General features: G+C 29.4%; 1 long non-coding RNA gene and 1 pseudogene across 2 annotated transcripts; both read right to left on the reverse strand.

Annotated features, from left to right (window-relative positions):
* Window positions 1-2710: 2710 nt before the first annotated feature.
* On the reverse strand, window positions 2711-4566 carry LOC149885224 (uncharacterized). Its single transcript, XR_016454801.1, has 2 exons — window positions 3147-4566; window positions 2711-3065 (listed from the first exon to the last, which is right to left on the reverse strand). It is a non-coding gene; the product is annotated as an uncharacterized LOC149885224 (long non-coding RNA).
* A 6865-nt stretch (window positions 4567-11431) lies between these two features.
* Window positions 11432-13277, reverse strand: LOC149885225 (uncharacterized; annotated as a pseudogene). The gene is made up of 2 exons (XR_016455049.1): window positions 11991-13277; window positions 11432-11891 (listed from the first exon to the last, which is right to left on the reverse strand). The product of XR_016455049.1 is annotated as an uncharacterized LOC149885225 (transcript).
* Between the last annotated feature and the right edge of the window lie 751 nt (window positions 13278-14028).

Consider the following 14028-nt stretch of genomic DNA (forward strand, 5'->3'; position numbering starts at 1 on the left):
TGTACTCGTTCTGGCATTGAATTCATTAAAGTTTTGATTACTTCATCAGGCACATTTTTCAAATGATGAGAGATAGAAGATTTCAAATCTTCCAAATTGTAAAGTTGTTCTTTACCAAGCTTTTGATCAAGCCATGACCATAAATTCTCTATTGGATTCAAGTCTGGACTATTGGCAGGCCATGGAAGCACTTGAATTTTATTAGAATTGAACCAATCGCTAACAACATGCGCTTTATGACACGACGCATTATCTTGCTGGAAAATAAATCCATCTTGCAACTGCCATAAATCAATGCTAGGAATAAGCGAGTTTTCCAAAATTTCGATGTACCTTTCTTTGTTGAGTCTACCATCGAATAAATGAAAAACGCCAACTCCATAGGCACTCATACAGGCCCAAATGCCTATTGAACCACTGCCTTGTTTTGTTCGTTTCAAAATGCATCATTCATCGAACCGTTCGCTTGGAAGTCTACGCAACATTACGCGACCTTTTCTGTTGTCTACCTCAACGTTCATTTCATCACTAAAGACCACACGGCTCCACTGATCTGTTGACCAATTTTTATGTAGTTTGCACCACTCTTTCCTGGCAAATTTTTGTTTTTTATTTAAGCGTGGTTTTTTTGCAGCAGCACGCCATAAATAATTTAAATTGTGGAGGACCCTTCGCACAGTTCTAGGGCTTGCTTTCAGACCATTTGACAGTGTCCATTTCGTAGACAAGTCTGTAGATGATGCTCGTCTGTTTTCTTTCATTAATCTCACTAACGAGCGAACATCACGGTCATTTGAAATTTTATTGCGTCCAGTCCTATGACGATCATTAATTGACTGGGTCTCTTTGTATCGTTGAATTATGTTAATAATGCAAGAGTGAGACCTTCCGAGCTTTTCTGCTATTTGTCTGATGCTATAGCCTTCTTCTTTTAATACAAGAGCCGCGTATCTGTCTTTTTCTTCGATTTTTGCACGCATTTTTGCAATATTTTTATATCCTTATTGCAATTCAAAAAATAAATGTTTATTTGATATCGAAACTCAGGTTTCGACATTTTATTTTATAGCCAACGTAGTAAGCAATTAAGACAGTTAAAAAAAAATAATGGATTATTATTTTTAATAAGTGCAAATTAAAGATTTGAAAGTGGTCGTTAAATTTTGTCCAACTTATTTAAAGAAGATTTATAAGTACTCATCAGTTTTTTAATAAGTTAAACGCTATTTAATTAAAATTAGATTAAAAAAATTATACCACTTTAATCCGTATGTTTTAATTAACAAGATATTAAAAAAAAAAATTTAATATGTCAATTAGAATCTTCTTAATTTTAATTGAAAGATTAAGAAACCAACTAAAAAATGAGTGGTCTTTAACTTTTGGCCACTACTGTATACATAATTTCTATCTACAAATCCTTAGAACGAATTCTTCAAGAAAACATAAATAAATACTTGTTATAAAAAGTAACTTGCAATTTCCACCTGGACACTTTTAAAAAACACTTTATTTTTCTATAAAAATAAACCTTGAAGTTTTGAAACGCTAAGAGCTAAAAATTTATGTATGAAAGTTAAAAAGTGTCCACATTCCATTAGATTCCTCATCCCTTTTTTAATATATACGGAAAGTTTTATAAAAATTGGATGTGTGTTGGTACTAAGGAATCCTAACCTCCAAAAGCTTGTTTTAAAAAAACGTTTCCGCTTCAAGCTTTTTTCTTAAAAGTGGTCTTAAGATATGGATAAAATTTAAATGAAGCCATATAAACCATAGTACTTTCTATATATGGCTGGAAAGAAGTTGAGTAACACTAATTGATGCAAAAAACCTCAAGGTGTTTGCTTAAGCATACAAAAAGATATAAGAGAGTAAAGTTCATGAAAATTACGTGTTTTTTGTCAAACGTCAAATGTTTTTCGTTGAGCCGTGGAATCGCTAACTTTTCTAAAAAAAGTTTAAAAATGTAATATTTTGTTAATTAGAGCTGGTTGTCACCAGCGCACTATGCGTCGCGCTGATAGAAAAAAAGGAAGTAGCCTTATAACTAGAGAACTATTTAACATTTTGAAGTAATTTTTTTAACAAAGCATCAATTATGAGATATTGTTTGTTTATACATATATTTATAAAAAAAAGTCCGGTCTTTTTTAAAACCGGTTTCATTCCGGTTTTTTAGTTGGTTTATCCGGACTAATTCGATTTTTGATTAAAAAGATATAAAACCGATAGTTTTTGATATTTTAAACTCTAAATCTGATATATCAATTTATCTTTTTTAGGGGTTACAGGCATTTTTAGTCTCCAACTTATATTTTCATGTTAAATAAAAAAGGAAATAGCAGAAATATTTTATTATAAATAAAAGTGAAATAAATACTCCAGAAGTTCCATTCCCCTCAAATGCAGAATCAAGGTTCTGATGCTAAAATAGGTTTTTAACAATATGTGGCTATGAGAATAGCCTTTTTTTAAAAGTTGCTTATCAATTACAGCTGCATGGTTTAATGATGCTTCCTTGATTTCTTTTCTTAATATGAACCATTACTCTTTGACTTCCTAAAATTATTTAACAACAAACACTAAAATTTTAAAAAGTTTTGTTATTGTAAAAAATATTATAGTTTAAGATATAAACTATTTATTATAGAAATTATCTATCAAATTCTAATTTTAACAATTTTACATTCAAGAAAAAACTGTATTCACTGTAATAAATGTATATAATTGAAATATAATTAAAATTTTTACTCTAAACGTATCTCAGCAATCCTTATGTGGAGCAACATTTAATATTTACAACAAGCCTTCAAGAATTGCACTATGCATCACTAAGTAGAAATAGGACTTTAGACACATCTTTGAGGAAAACAAAAACATGGCAAAATTGAGTCAATTTGAGGCCAATTGATGCAACTTTTCCTCAAACATAAAAGTTTGGGATTCTTATGCTTCAACTTTTCTAACAATTAGTTTTTTGTTTTTTTTTCAAGCATAAAAAAACATGCTGTGTTGATTATGTGAAAAGATCTCAAAAATATCAGATTGGCTACCACCAGCACCTAAAATGTATCATTAATAAAATTAAACGATAACATTAAATATTTAAATTTAAGATATACATAGCTTTCTCCAATATTTACCTTAAGAACAGTTATCAGCTTAATCTTCTTGCAGTATAGCCTTAATACCTCTTGCATTTTGTTTTTCTTACAGTATAGGTACATATCAGATGTCAAAAATAAATAATTAGCTGTATCCCTAGTATTTTCAGCAAAAGAAGTTAAACGTGCATGACGTACTCATGCAGTTTTGTTGGCTTTGTTCCTGGCTTCAATGGCACTCTCAGACAAAGAACCTATTGGATACTTAAAATATTTAATAAAAGAAACACCATGAACTACCATTCTATGCAAAGACTGTGACATTGGAATGGTTTTTAAAAACTGATCATTAGAAATGAGACCAAACAGACATTCAGATTTCTGCTTGAAAATATTCACATCCGGTCTTGCTGTTGTACTATTCATATCAATGAGCAGGTCCCTAAATAGTTTCATCATAGTGGTATTCTTCCAGTCACAGATGGATTATTAAAGAATTTTCGTGCAACATTGCCAGTGTTGGATGTACAACTTCCCTTCCTGACAAAAGATACCCTTATTTTTAATTGTATTTTGAATAAGTGCTGGAGTTTTTTTTTGTTTTCAATAAATTCTTGGCCATTTTTTGCTGCTATTTTTCTTCCTTGTTTCACTGCTGGAAGTTTGCAAGCAGTATTAAAAAAAAACTAACTCCATGCTGAATATCCACAATTGAAGATTTCAATATATTCCAAGTTTCAATATATTTTTGTCTGCATTTTTATCTTTATTCCAAATGGTTTCCAAATTAAACTCCTTAGGACTTGCTTGACATACATGACAGCACTGAGATGCAATATTTTTTAAAGCATTTTTGATACCACAGCATTAAGTGTTTTACCATCATTCATTGTGGTATAAATAGTTGACAAACTTGAATTTATAACAAAAGTATTGTCATGAAGTATAAGTTTACTTTTAATATTCTCTAAAGACAAAATTTCATTTTGTAAATGTTCAAATTTCTCTTGAATAAAACTAGCAGTCTCTTTGGAAAAACAAAACATAAGATGACGGGTTGCATCTGGACTATTTGGATTACAATTTTTCCATAGTATCTTTTTTCCACTTCTAATCTCCAACAGTACAAACACTTTACTATACACAGTGTAATCATCCACACCTTTCTTCATATTTACTGCATTCTGAAACTCAGATTGGTCACTCTGACCATCACCACCCACTTTGCAAATAACATGTTATCACGTTCCTCCTGTGCTAAAACTTTAATAGAATTATCTTCATACTCCAAAAGATACTCAAACTCTCTAGAAACTGAATGTTTGATCATATTGAAGAGACTATATTTTACTTCAGTTTCTGAATATTTCACCTGCTCTGGAAATGTATGTGTTAAAAGTTGACGATGAGTGAATCAAGCCATTTTGATAATTTATAAAAACCATCGCAAGGTAAAACTGAATCAAATAAAAACTTACCGTATGTTATTTCGTATATTACTTACCGTATATTACTTCGGAATTTTCATTTACTTCACAGAATTTAGTCGGTTTTTAATAAAACTCACAGTAGTAAAAATGATTTTAAAGCATGAGGTCACAGAGGTCGCCTCAATTTTTTTGCATGACAGTAAAGTCGATTTGCAGTAGCTATATTTTATTTAAAAAAAACAAGGCGACCTCTGTGACCACATGCTTAAATTAATCAATGTTTAAGAAATCAAAAAATCAGCAAAAAAATGCTATTCAAAAACCTTTTTTTTCTATTTCTTGTTTTACATTCAATTAAATACATTATTATTTTAATTTCGCATAAAAATAATATAGAAATTCTACACTTATCATATATTTTGAAAGGATTTTAACAAAAAAGCGAGTTTTTTAAAACCTTAAAAAAACCCTTAAGATGTCAAAAGTTTAAAAAAACTAAAAATGATTTTTTTTTTTATAGAGAATTAAAAATTGAATGCAAAAAGAAAAAACTTAAAAAGTTTAAATACGAAAAATCACTAAAAAATATGTACAAAATCCTATTTCCGCTTAGCGATGCATAGTGCAGCGGGTGTAATGGTTTATGCCTTTTAAAGAGTGTTTTTTCAAAAGGGACATTTCACGTTTGGAGAAAGCTAAAAAAAAAAATGTATCTACAATTTTTTAAAACTACTATTTTTTTTTTATATGCAGTAGTCTGTTGTTATTTTCTTTTTTTTTTAAGTGCGGTTTAAAGTTAGAGGTTTTTCAAAAAGATTCAACATCTTAAAAATTTCTACATCTTAAAAAAAAAAATAAAAATTTGTGCTAAAATTACATTTGGAAAGAATTAGTTTGTAAATAAAGTATTTTAAAGAAAAAATGTGTAAAACTTTCTTAAGAAAATGGAATATTATATTGGATTCAGTAACTAATTGCTTTATCATTCATTCGAGAAAAACGTGCGATATATTGGTGTGGTATAGTACATGAGAGCAATGTAGTAAATGAGATTCACAGAGTCATTTATTTTTGTTCATTCTCTTTATTATGATAAAGTTAATAGAAAATAGGATAGTATCTCTCTGCTAAATTAAGTATGCTCACAGTACAAAAATGTTTTTAAAAAACTAAAATATCTAAGCATTTATTTGTTAATCACTGCGATTTTTGACATTGAGTCATTTCTTTTACAATTTTTCACAAATCTGGGAGCTTATTTATTAAACTTTCGTAACTTTAGCGCAGCTCAGCTAAGGTTACGGAAATCGTAAGTTCACGTTACTATTTGGTATTCACTAATGTTTCGTAGCATTTCCGTAAAGTTAGGGTTGCGCATAGAGATGGCACTTTTACTTTTTTTTTACTTACTCTAGTAAGTAAGCCTTTATGAAAAAGTAAATTGCGTATATAATTGTAAACGTTCAAAAATAACTTAAATTTACTTTTAAAAGTAATTCACTTTTCTAAAACAATTTTTATTTTGTAAAGAAAGGTGAATTTACTTTCAAATGTAAGTTATATGTAAGTAGATTATATAAAAAAGTAATTTACATTTACATGTAAAATTGAGTTACATGGAAAAGTAATTTACTTTTATATTTAAAAGTTAATTACTTTTTTAAAATTGCATTACATGATATAATTTTACCTCGAAATGTAACTTACTTTTACATTTAAAAAGAATTTATCTTTAAAAAAATTATATTACAGTAATTGTAAAAAAAAAAAACGTTTTAAAATACATTATAAAAAAGTTACATGCAATCAAATGTAAATAAAATATACTTATATAATTAGTTTTCCTAAGTAGACATGTGTTATTTTATAACTAAAATGAAATGTCTATTAAAAGTAAATTACATAAAATTACTTTTGATTACTTAAGTTTACATTTTAAATAACTTTTAGTTACAATTAAATGTAATCTATACTTAAAAACGGAATAAGGCTTTTTTTTCTGAACGGAATAAGGCTTTTTTTTCTCTGTGCACCTTTAAAATATCAAAAATCGACTTCGATCCATGATTATATTGGCAATTAAAACCATTCCTAGCACCGGAACAATTTCGCATTTGCTTTGAAACCATTCTTAGACCCTGGTTAAAAAAAAGTTCAATTCCTGGTCAACATGGAAATATTTTACCAGTCTTAGGCTGGAACAGTTATCTTTTTGAAAATTTTCAATGACGGAACGTATCGAATTCAGACGCTATCAAGAAAAATATCCTCCTAAAAAAAACCTCCCAGGAAAAATGCTTAAACAGTTTTTTTTATATACTTAGATACGCTTTACTGTCATTTTATCATTGCATCAGCTTTTTTCCTGATACCGGGAGGGGGGATTTTTTCCAGGGGAATTTTTTGTCAGGGAGGTATTTTGGTGGGGTTCTCGGGTTTCTTTCTTATACCAATTTAGAAATAGCCTAAACATAGTAGTAAGGAGAAGACCCATTTACCCTGGGAGAAGAAGCGACTGTTTGAAAGGCAAATTTTGAAGTAATTTTTTTAAGGTTTTATGTATAAATGTTTTTATCATTTAAAAATTAAGGAGGGACACTAAATATAAAAAGGGCATATAAAAACAGATAAAAATAAGGCGATTAAAACTGGCCAGCATTTTAGCTTTTTCGCAACATAAATAAGTTTTTTGGAAAGATAACTATTATCATATCGAAAAAATGATAATAGTTATCTCTCCACAAAATCTCCCTTTACAAATTTTCTTGTTCATTTATATCGGATAGTTTTCCAAAAATATCTCTCAAATATCATCATTAAAAACCGCTTCAACATTTTTATCATTTTCACAGGTAAATAATATTGAAATTGTTAAATCTGTAACTAGAGACTGGAATTACCGAAAAACGGTTCCTTCGGTTAATTTCGGCTCCTAATTTGATAAGGAACCGATAACTTCGGTTCTTTTCGATTCCTTATTTTAGGCAAGATTCGAAATTTCGGTAAATTTCGATTCCTTATTTTAAGAAAGAATCGAAATTACGGCAAGTTTCGATTCCGATTCTGATAAAGAACCGATAACTTCGGTTCTTTTCGATTCCTAATTTTAAGCAATAATCGAAATTACAGAAATAATTGAAAATATTGAAAAGAATCGAAAAAATTGAAATAACTCCTATAGATGGCGCTATATTAAACTAAATGTAACAAACAGTATTACTGTTAGCTGTTACTGTATAATAAATAATAATCAGTGCTTATGTTTATTTAATTATTCAGAACTATTGTTATTTTTTTATTTTTTTATAAAGTAAATCTTTACTTAATATTAACTTAAATTGCAAAAATTCTGAAAATATTAAAAAGAATCGAAATTACCGAAAAAATTGAAAAAACATTACTTACCCTAAATGTTTACTCATTCCTGATGTACTTCCATGGCAGCAAGTTAACACTGCTTGACATTGATTACAACTTGATTTATAAGTTTTCTTTTTGGTGACAGAATTCACTGTCACTTCTGGTAGTTTGGTAAATTAATTCCAAATTGCATTATTAACTTGAGACATTGTTGTAAATTGTAATGTTGTTGTTGTTTGTAAGAGTTGTTTGTGAAACAATAAATTGTAACTGATTAGATTTTCACAAAACCCCACTATTTATACTAGTAAAGGGGAATCCCTTAGGGGAGGTAAATTAAATTTGAATGAATTTGAATTTAATTTCGCACGCCATTATTAAAACGTAAATGTAATAAAAACGATTCTTTACAATAAAAACGATTTTTTAATTAATAATTGAAATTTACCGTTTTTATTACAAAGAATCGAAATTACCGAAATAATTGAAAATATTGAAAAGAATCGAAAATATTGATTATAACGGCAGTATAATATTAAAAAAAAGGTGAGTAATCAATTTACGGTTCTTTTCGATTCCTATTCTGATAAAGAACCGACAACTTCGGTTCTTTTCGATTCCTATTCTGATAAAGAACCGAAACCTTCGATTCCTTTCGATTCCCCGAAAAATACCGAAGAACCGAAGAACCGTTTTTCGGGAACTTCAGTCCTTATCTGTAACGCCGTTGAACGTTCGTGCTCTTTCCGTAACGGAATAACAATTATAAAGTTGAAAACTTTTTATGTTAAGGGTAATTCCATATGAAATCATCCAAAAAAAAAAATTTTTGACACCCTTACATTTCAGAATTTGTTCATTTTTACCTCACTTGCAGTACATATTAAAAAAATGATAACTGCAAAAATTTTAGTCAAAAATACACATGGGTTCCAGAGATATTGTCAGTTAAAATAATGCTGACTCAGTATTTTAGTGATTATCTGAAGAGAGTACAAAGCAACTTTGACATATAGTATCTTCATAATGGCTGGGGGAAATTTTCTAAAATATGGTACCCCAATAAATTTTAACTTGCAGAATCCAAAAAGAGCACTCTCATGACTTGATTGTCTCAGGAAATGCCTCAACTATCCAATTTTGTTCAAAATTATTGACTTGAAAATTCATGATTTTTGGAGGTAAAATGAAGGCTGTGGCCCAAAATCCCGAATAAAAAGTTTAATATCAATATTTCATCTTAGGTCTACTGGAAAAAATAAGATTCATCAATTGTCTCTCTAATACTTAATCAAAATTAGCGTTTAAAAATTGTGTCTTTATAGAAAAGTTTAAATTTTGTAACGAAAGCAAATGAAGTGTTTTTTAAAACATTTATTTGAATAAAACATCAAATAGTGTTATTTATTGACTAGTTTAGGACGTTTTTAGACATAGGTGAAGGGAGGGCCTCTGACCAATTTAGCTTTGCCCTCCTCTCCCCCCATTCCCCCTTGATTTTTTTTTTTTTTTTTTTTTTTTAATGCATTAAAAGATGTAATAATAAATGATTGTTAAATTTAATTTAAAAACATAATTTTTTTTAAGTTTAAGTTTGAGAAATAATTTTTTTTTCATTATTTCAATTCAAATCGGTGAATGCTTACCTCTTATTATATCAAAAATAAGCAAATGTTTTGTTTTGCTCTTTTTAAAGGTTGTACTTTCCTTCTTTGTATTTTTTTAAAGAATGATTGTGAATTTTATTTTTTTTGTATTTTTTTAGCATTTAATATTATAAGTAATAGATATATTTAATATGGAGAAATGTGACATTGGAAAAAGACTTAACATTCATTGCCACAAAACTGGATTTTCTAGAAAACAAGGTTTTGTTCAATTCAAAGATCTTTCTTGTGAAAAACAAGAATTAATAATATGGCGAGCAAATTTAAAGGAAAAGTGTTGTTCAATAAGAGTTATATGTTGTTATCATGAGCAATTCTATGAAAAATATTTTGTGAGAAAAATTACAAAGTGTTGCAATCCTTTTGGAACACACATGGAAAGTAAAAAAATTGCTATAAAAGGTAAAACTAATTACAACAGAATTTATATGGAAATTAAAATAAAAGAAAAACATTTTATTATTTATAAAAAATTTTATATTTTCAATTATTTCAAAAACTTAAAACTAAATTTGTTTCTTAGGTAATATAAAGATTTCTCTGGACTTGGCGAAATTTTTGCAACAAAATAATGTTTATGTAATAGTCCGGTAGAATTTAGTCTTAACCTAGAAAAAATTAGTATAAAGACATGTTATATATCGTTGGAAAGCTTATTTTTTCCTCTTTTAAATGAGTAATTGGTAATTTTTTTTATTTTGGGGAAAAAAAGTTGTGACGTCATAAAGATTAGCAGAAAAGCACCAAAATTGACGTTTTTTTACTAAAAGAATTTATAATTTAAGCAAGTAAATGTAATATATTTTTATATTTATTACTCCTAAGTATTAGTAGTTGGTTTAATGAACTGAAAGCGAAATAATAATAACTAAAATTACGGTATAAAGGCAGAGGGGGACGCTACTTTAGCCAATTTTTTGAAAATTTGACTTAAAGATGTGTTTACAAAACAAATATATTCAAAATATATAAAATACTGTTAAACGTAATTATTCTGTAATGTTACCAAGAGCATGTTAAAAAATATTTACAAAGAAGTTTATCTTTATGCATTAAGTTTATCTTACTTATTCTGATTAAATTAAAATTTATGTAAAAACATCTGAGAAGTGACGGTCATGGGCTGGTTCATTTTCTTCGTCAACTTTTTCAATATTTGTACAGTTAATCCCGTGACAGGTAGCACACGATGAAGTGCAGTGAAGTCCCATCTTTCTGCAGGAACATCGACTCGAACAGGAGTTTTTACACCCACATCGAACAACCTTTAGGATATCCTCTGGACCTGCGTTTTCATCTGTCGCTATTGGTGAGTACATAAAGCCATTTAATTTCCATCCCCAATTAAGTGGGTCAAGATCAATTTCACTTAGACATCTCCAAATACGCACTTGATGATATACTCTCAATCCATGGTAGTAAGCAGCTCTAGGAGATGGTGGAAAAACAGAAGGGTCTATGTGAGCTCGATCTGAGTTTATCATTTCCTCTTACTTTTGCTTTCGTATTTGTTGTAGATTTGATGTTGTGGAATGTAGCAGCTGAAAGAAACGAATTGATGCATTTCCAATCTCATCAGGCGATTTATCATCATGGTAAAAAATATTTGCTGCATTGCACAAGTCTTTGGCTTCAAGCTTTCTAAAAATTGAAGTCTTTCCAAAATTGTGAATTGCTGATGTTGTATCACAACCTGTAAATGCGTGCGCAAAAAGAATATTGTTAATGACATGTTCTGCTGTACTGCCAATAATCTGATCAATGTCATAACATTCACGCTGACAATCAACTCTTTTTGTCATACTTGTTAAATATATTTTGTGTAAAGATTCAACTGATTTACAGTGGTGTAATAAGAGGCAAAGAATATCGCTGTCATCAGCAAATATTGTGACGGGCTCTGTTTTGGAAAAGTTAAGTGCAATTTTAACGATTATAGTATCTGCGTCAGAATGACACACATACACAGTATGTGTGTCATTAACCCCAGTCAAGTAAATACCTTTGTAAATTCTTGAAATTTTATTTGAGATAAAACCGGAACGTCAGAGCTGTAAAACTGAGAAATTGTAATCTGGTTGTCAAAGTTTATGTTGGACCAATAATCTTTTTTATCCCTAGGCAATCTTTTCTTATTTGAGTTCTCAATAAAATTTCCATTTGCAATTGATATGGAACCTAATCCGTGATGTGTATTTTTACCATCAATTGTTGCTAAAATCATGATCTGTGTTATCCCCAACAAACTGAATAGATGTTGTACCTTCAGGGCAAAGTATATCGTTAATTTTATCGTGTTTCACTATGTTCTGCTTGTAACGAATGACCTGTTAAATAAGTTTAGTTTTTCTTGTATTCTATATTGTTATGTGTAAAAATTTTTTTAAAAAACAAATAAAAATAAAATTATCACTTAATAAACAAACCTCGTCGTAACTTGATGCAAAACCCAGTTTAGCAAGTAGAACATTTAGCCACTTGGAAGAAAGTACATTATCAACGGTAACGGCTACTCCTAACTGCATAGGCATTATTGATTGTGGCCTCACTGCAGAAAACAATGCTTATGAAATTGAGGTTTGTTTTAATGGCACAGGAATTAGTTCTCTGATAAACACCTTCAGCAATAAGGGTATGCAGGTGTTTTCATTGTTAGTTATATCTTCTATTAAAGGATACGTTTTTACATCATGGTCAAAATTCTTTATACAATCACTCAATAATTTTGCTGCTGCAGTTATAACTCTGATTTTTTCGTCCTCTGCATTGTGTTTTTTTCTGGTGTACCAGTTTTCGCATAATATATGTCTAAATCTGTCCAGTATAATTACATTACTTTTACCTTGTCGCGAGACTAATTGCATAGAATCTCCGTATTTTTCTTAATTTATTTTGCGTCATTTTAAGGGAATATATTTCTTCTCCTAATGTTTGCATCATCTCGTAAAACTCAGAGACTGTGTATAGATCAATATCTTCCTCAAGTTTTATGCATGCTGCATTAAAGACAGTAAGCTTTTCTGTTGATGTTGGTCTTCCACAGCTTGATGTAGTAATAGGTTTTTCAAATTTTGCACGATAATAGATGTGATATCGTGCTTCAACAGCTACAAGATCATTTATATTCAAAAGACTAGCTTCAACTGTTTTAGATAAAAAATCGTTACGTTTGTTGCATAATTCTAGAGTTGCATGATAAATTTTTGATGATTTTGTTCTTACTTCTATGAAATTATTTCTCTCGGGATGGCGACTGTCAAGTGTGCACATATTTCCACAATAAAAACATTGCTCTTTAAAATTAAAAAAAATCTGTTCTGATCGAGTTGAACGTTTTCTTTCAATAGGAGTTTCCATCGATGCTTGTGATCGTTTAATTGATTTTGATTGGTTTCTTAATTTAGTTCGACACGATGAGTGAATAAAAACCTTTTCTCCTGTCTCTTGTTTTTTATTCAGTTCATTTACCAATACATTTAAATCCAATTTTAAAGCACATTCAATTAATTTTCCAAGAGCTCCTTGGTTATCAACATTCCTTCCAAATCTTGCCCCCACTTGGCTCAACGAATCTCCTTCTAATTTCATTTTACCACACAATGCACATACAGAGGATTCATTTTTTAAGTCCATAATTTTTCAGTTTCAGAACTAGTTTTATTATCACTTACAAGATCAGATAATTTATATTAAAATCTGAAAATAGCAAATCATTACATAATCATAAACACTAAGATAAATAATTTATTAAAAGGTTTTTGATAAATATTGCCAAAAAAATTCGATTACATTTCGAATACAAAAAGAATATTACATTCTAATAACTTTAAAATTCGAAATGTAGAACAAAGAACTTTTATTCCCTCTACCCATTTTTACTTACAGAAACAAAGTTTAACAAAAATATTTGACAAAAACAAACAAAAAATCAAAAATATTCCTCTTGCAAAATTCAAAAAAGGTCCTTTGGGGGGCTGTGGCCCCCGCGGCTCCGAAAGCCATGTTTCTAGTAACAAAATATATATATATATACTCAACACTTTTATATTATTTAAATATAAGTGTTATTATAGTTACAACGCAACTTATTGTACAGCATACTTAAAATTTATCAGCAACGTTTAAAATTTCGTATTTTACTCCTAATCTTTGTGACGTCATAACTTTTTTTCCCCAAAATAAAAAAAAATACCAATTACCCATTTTAAAGAGGAAATAATAAGCTTTCCAACGATATATAACATGTCTTTATAATAATTTTTTCTAGGTTGACCCCTTTTTTGGTGAAATTCTACCGGACTAATGGTTTAAAAGACGTGTGTGTGTGTGTGTGTGTGTGTGTGTGTGTGTGTGTGTGTGTGTGTGTGTGTGTGTGTGTGTGTGTGTGTGTGTGTGTGTGTGTGTGTGTGTGTGTGTGTGTGTGTGTGTGTGTGTGTGTGTATGTTTAACAACAGAAACATGTAC

Source organism: Hydra viridissima, unplaced genomic scaffold (genome assembly GCF_058129835.1).
Source record: "Hydra viridissima isolate aposymbiotic clone 2 unplaced genomic scaffold, HvirCarnegie_v1 scaffold_8, whole genome shotgun sequence".
Taxonomy (NCBI): Eukaryota; Metazoa; Cnidaria; class Hydrozoa; order Anthoathecata; family Hydridae; genus Hydra; species Hydra viridissima.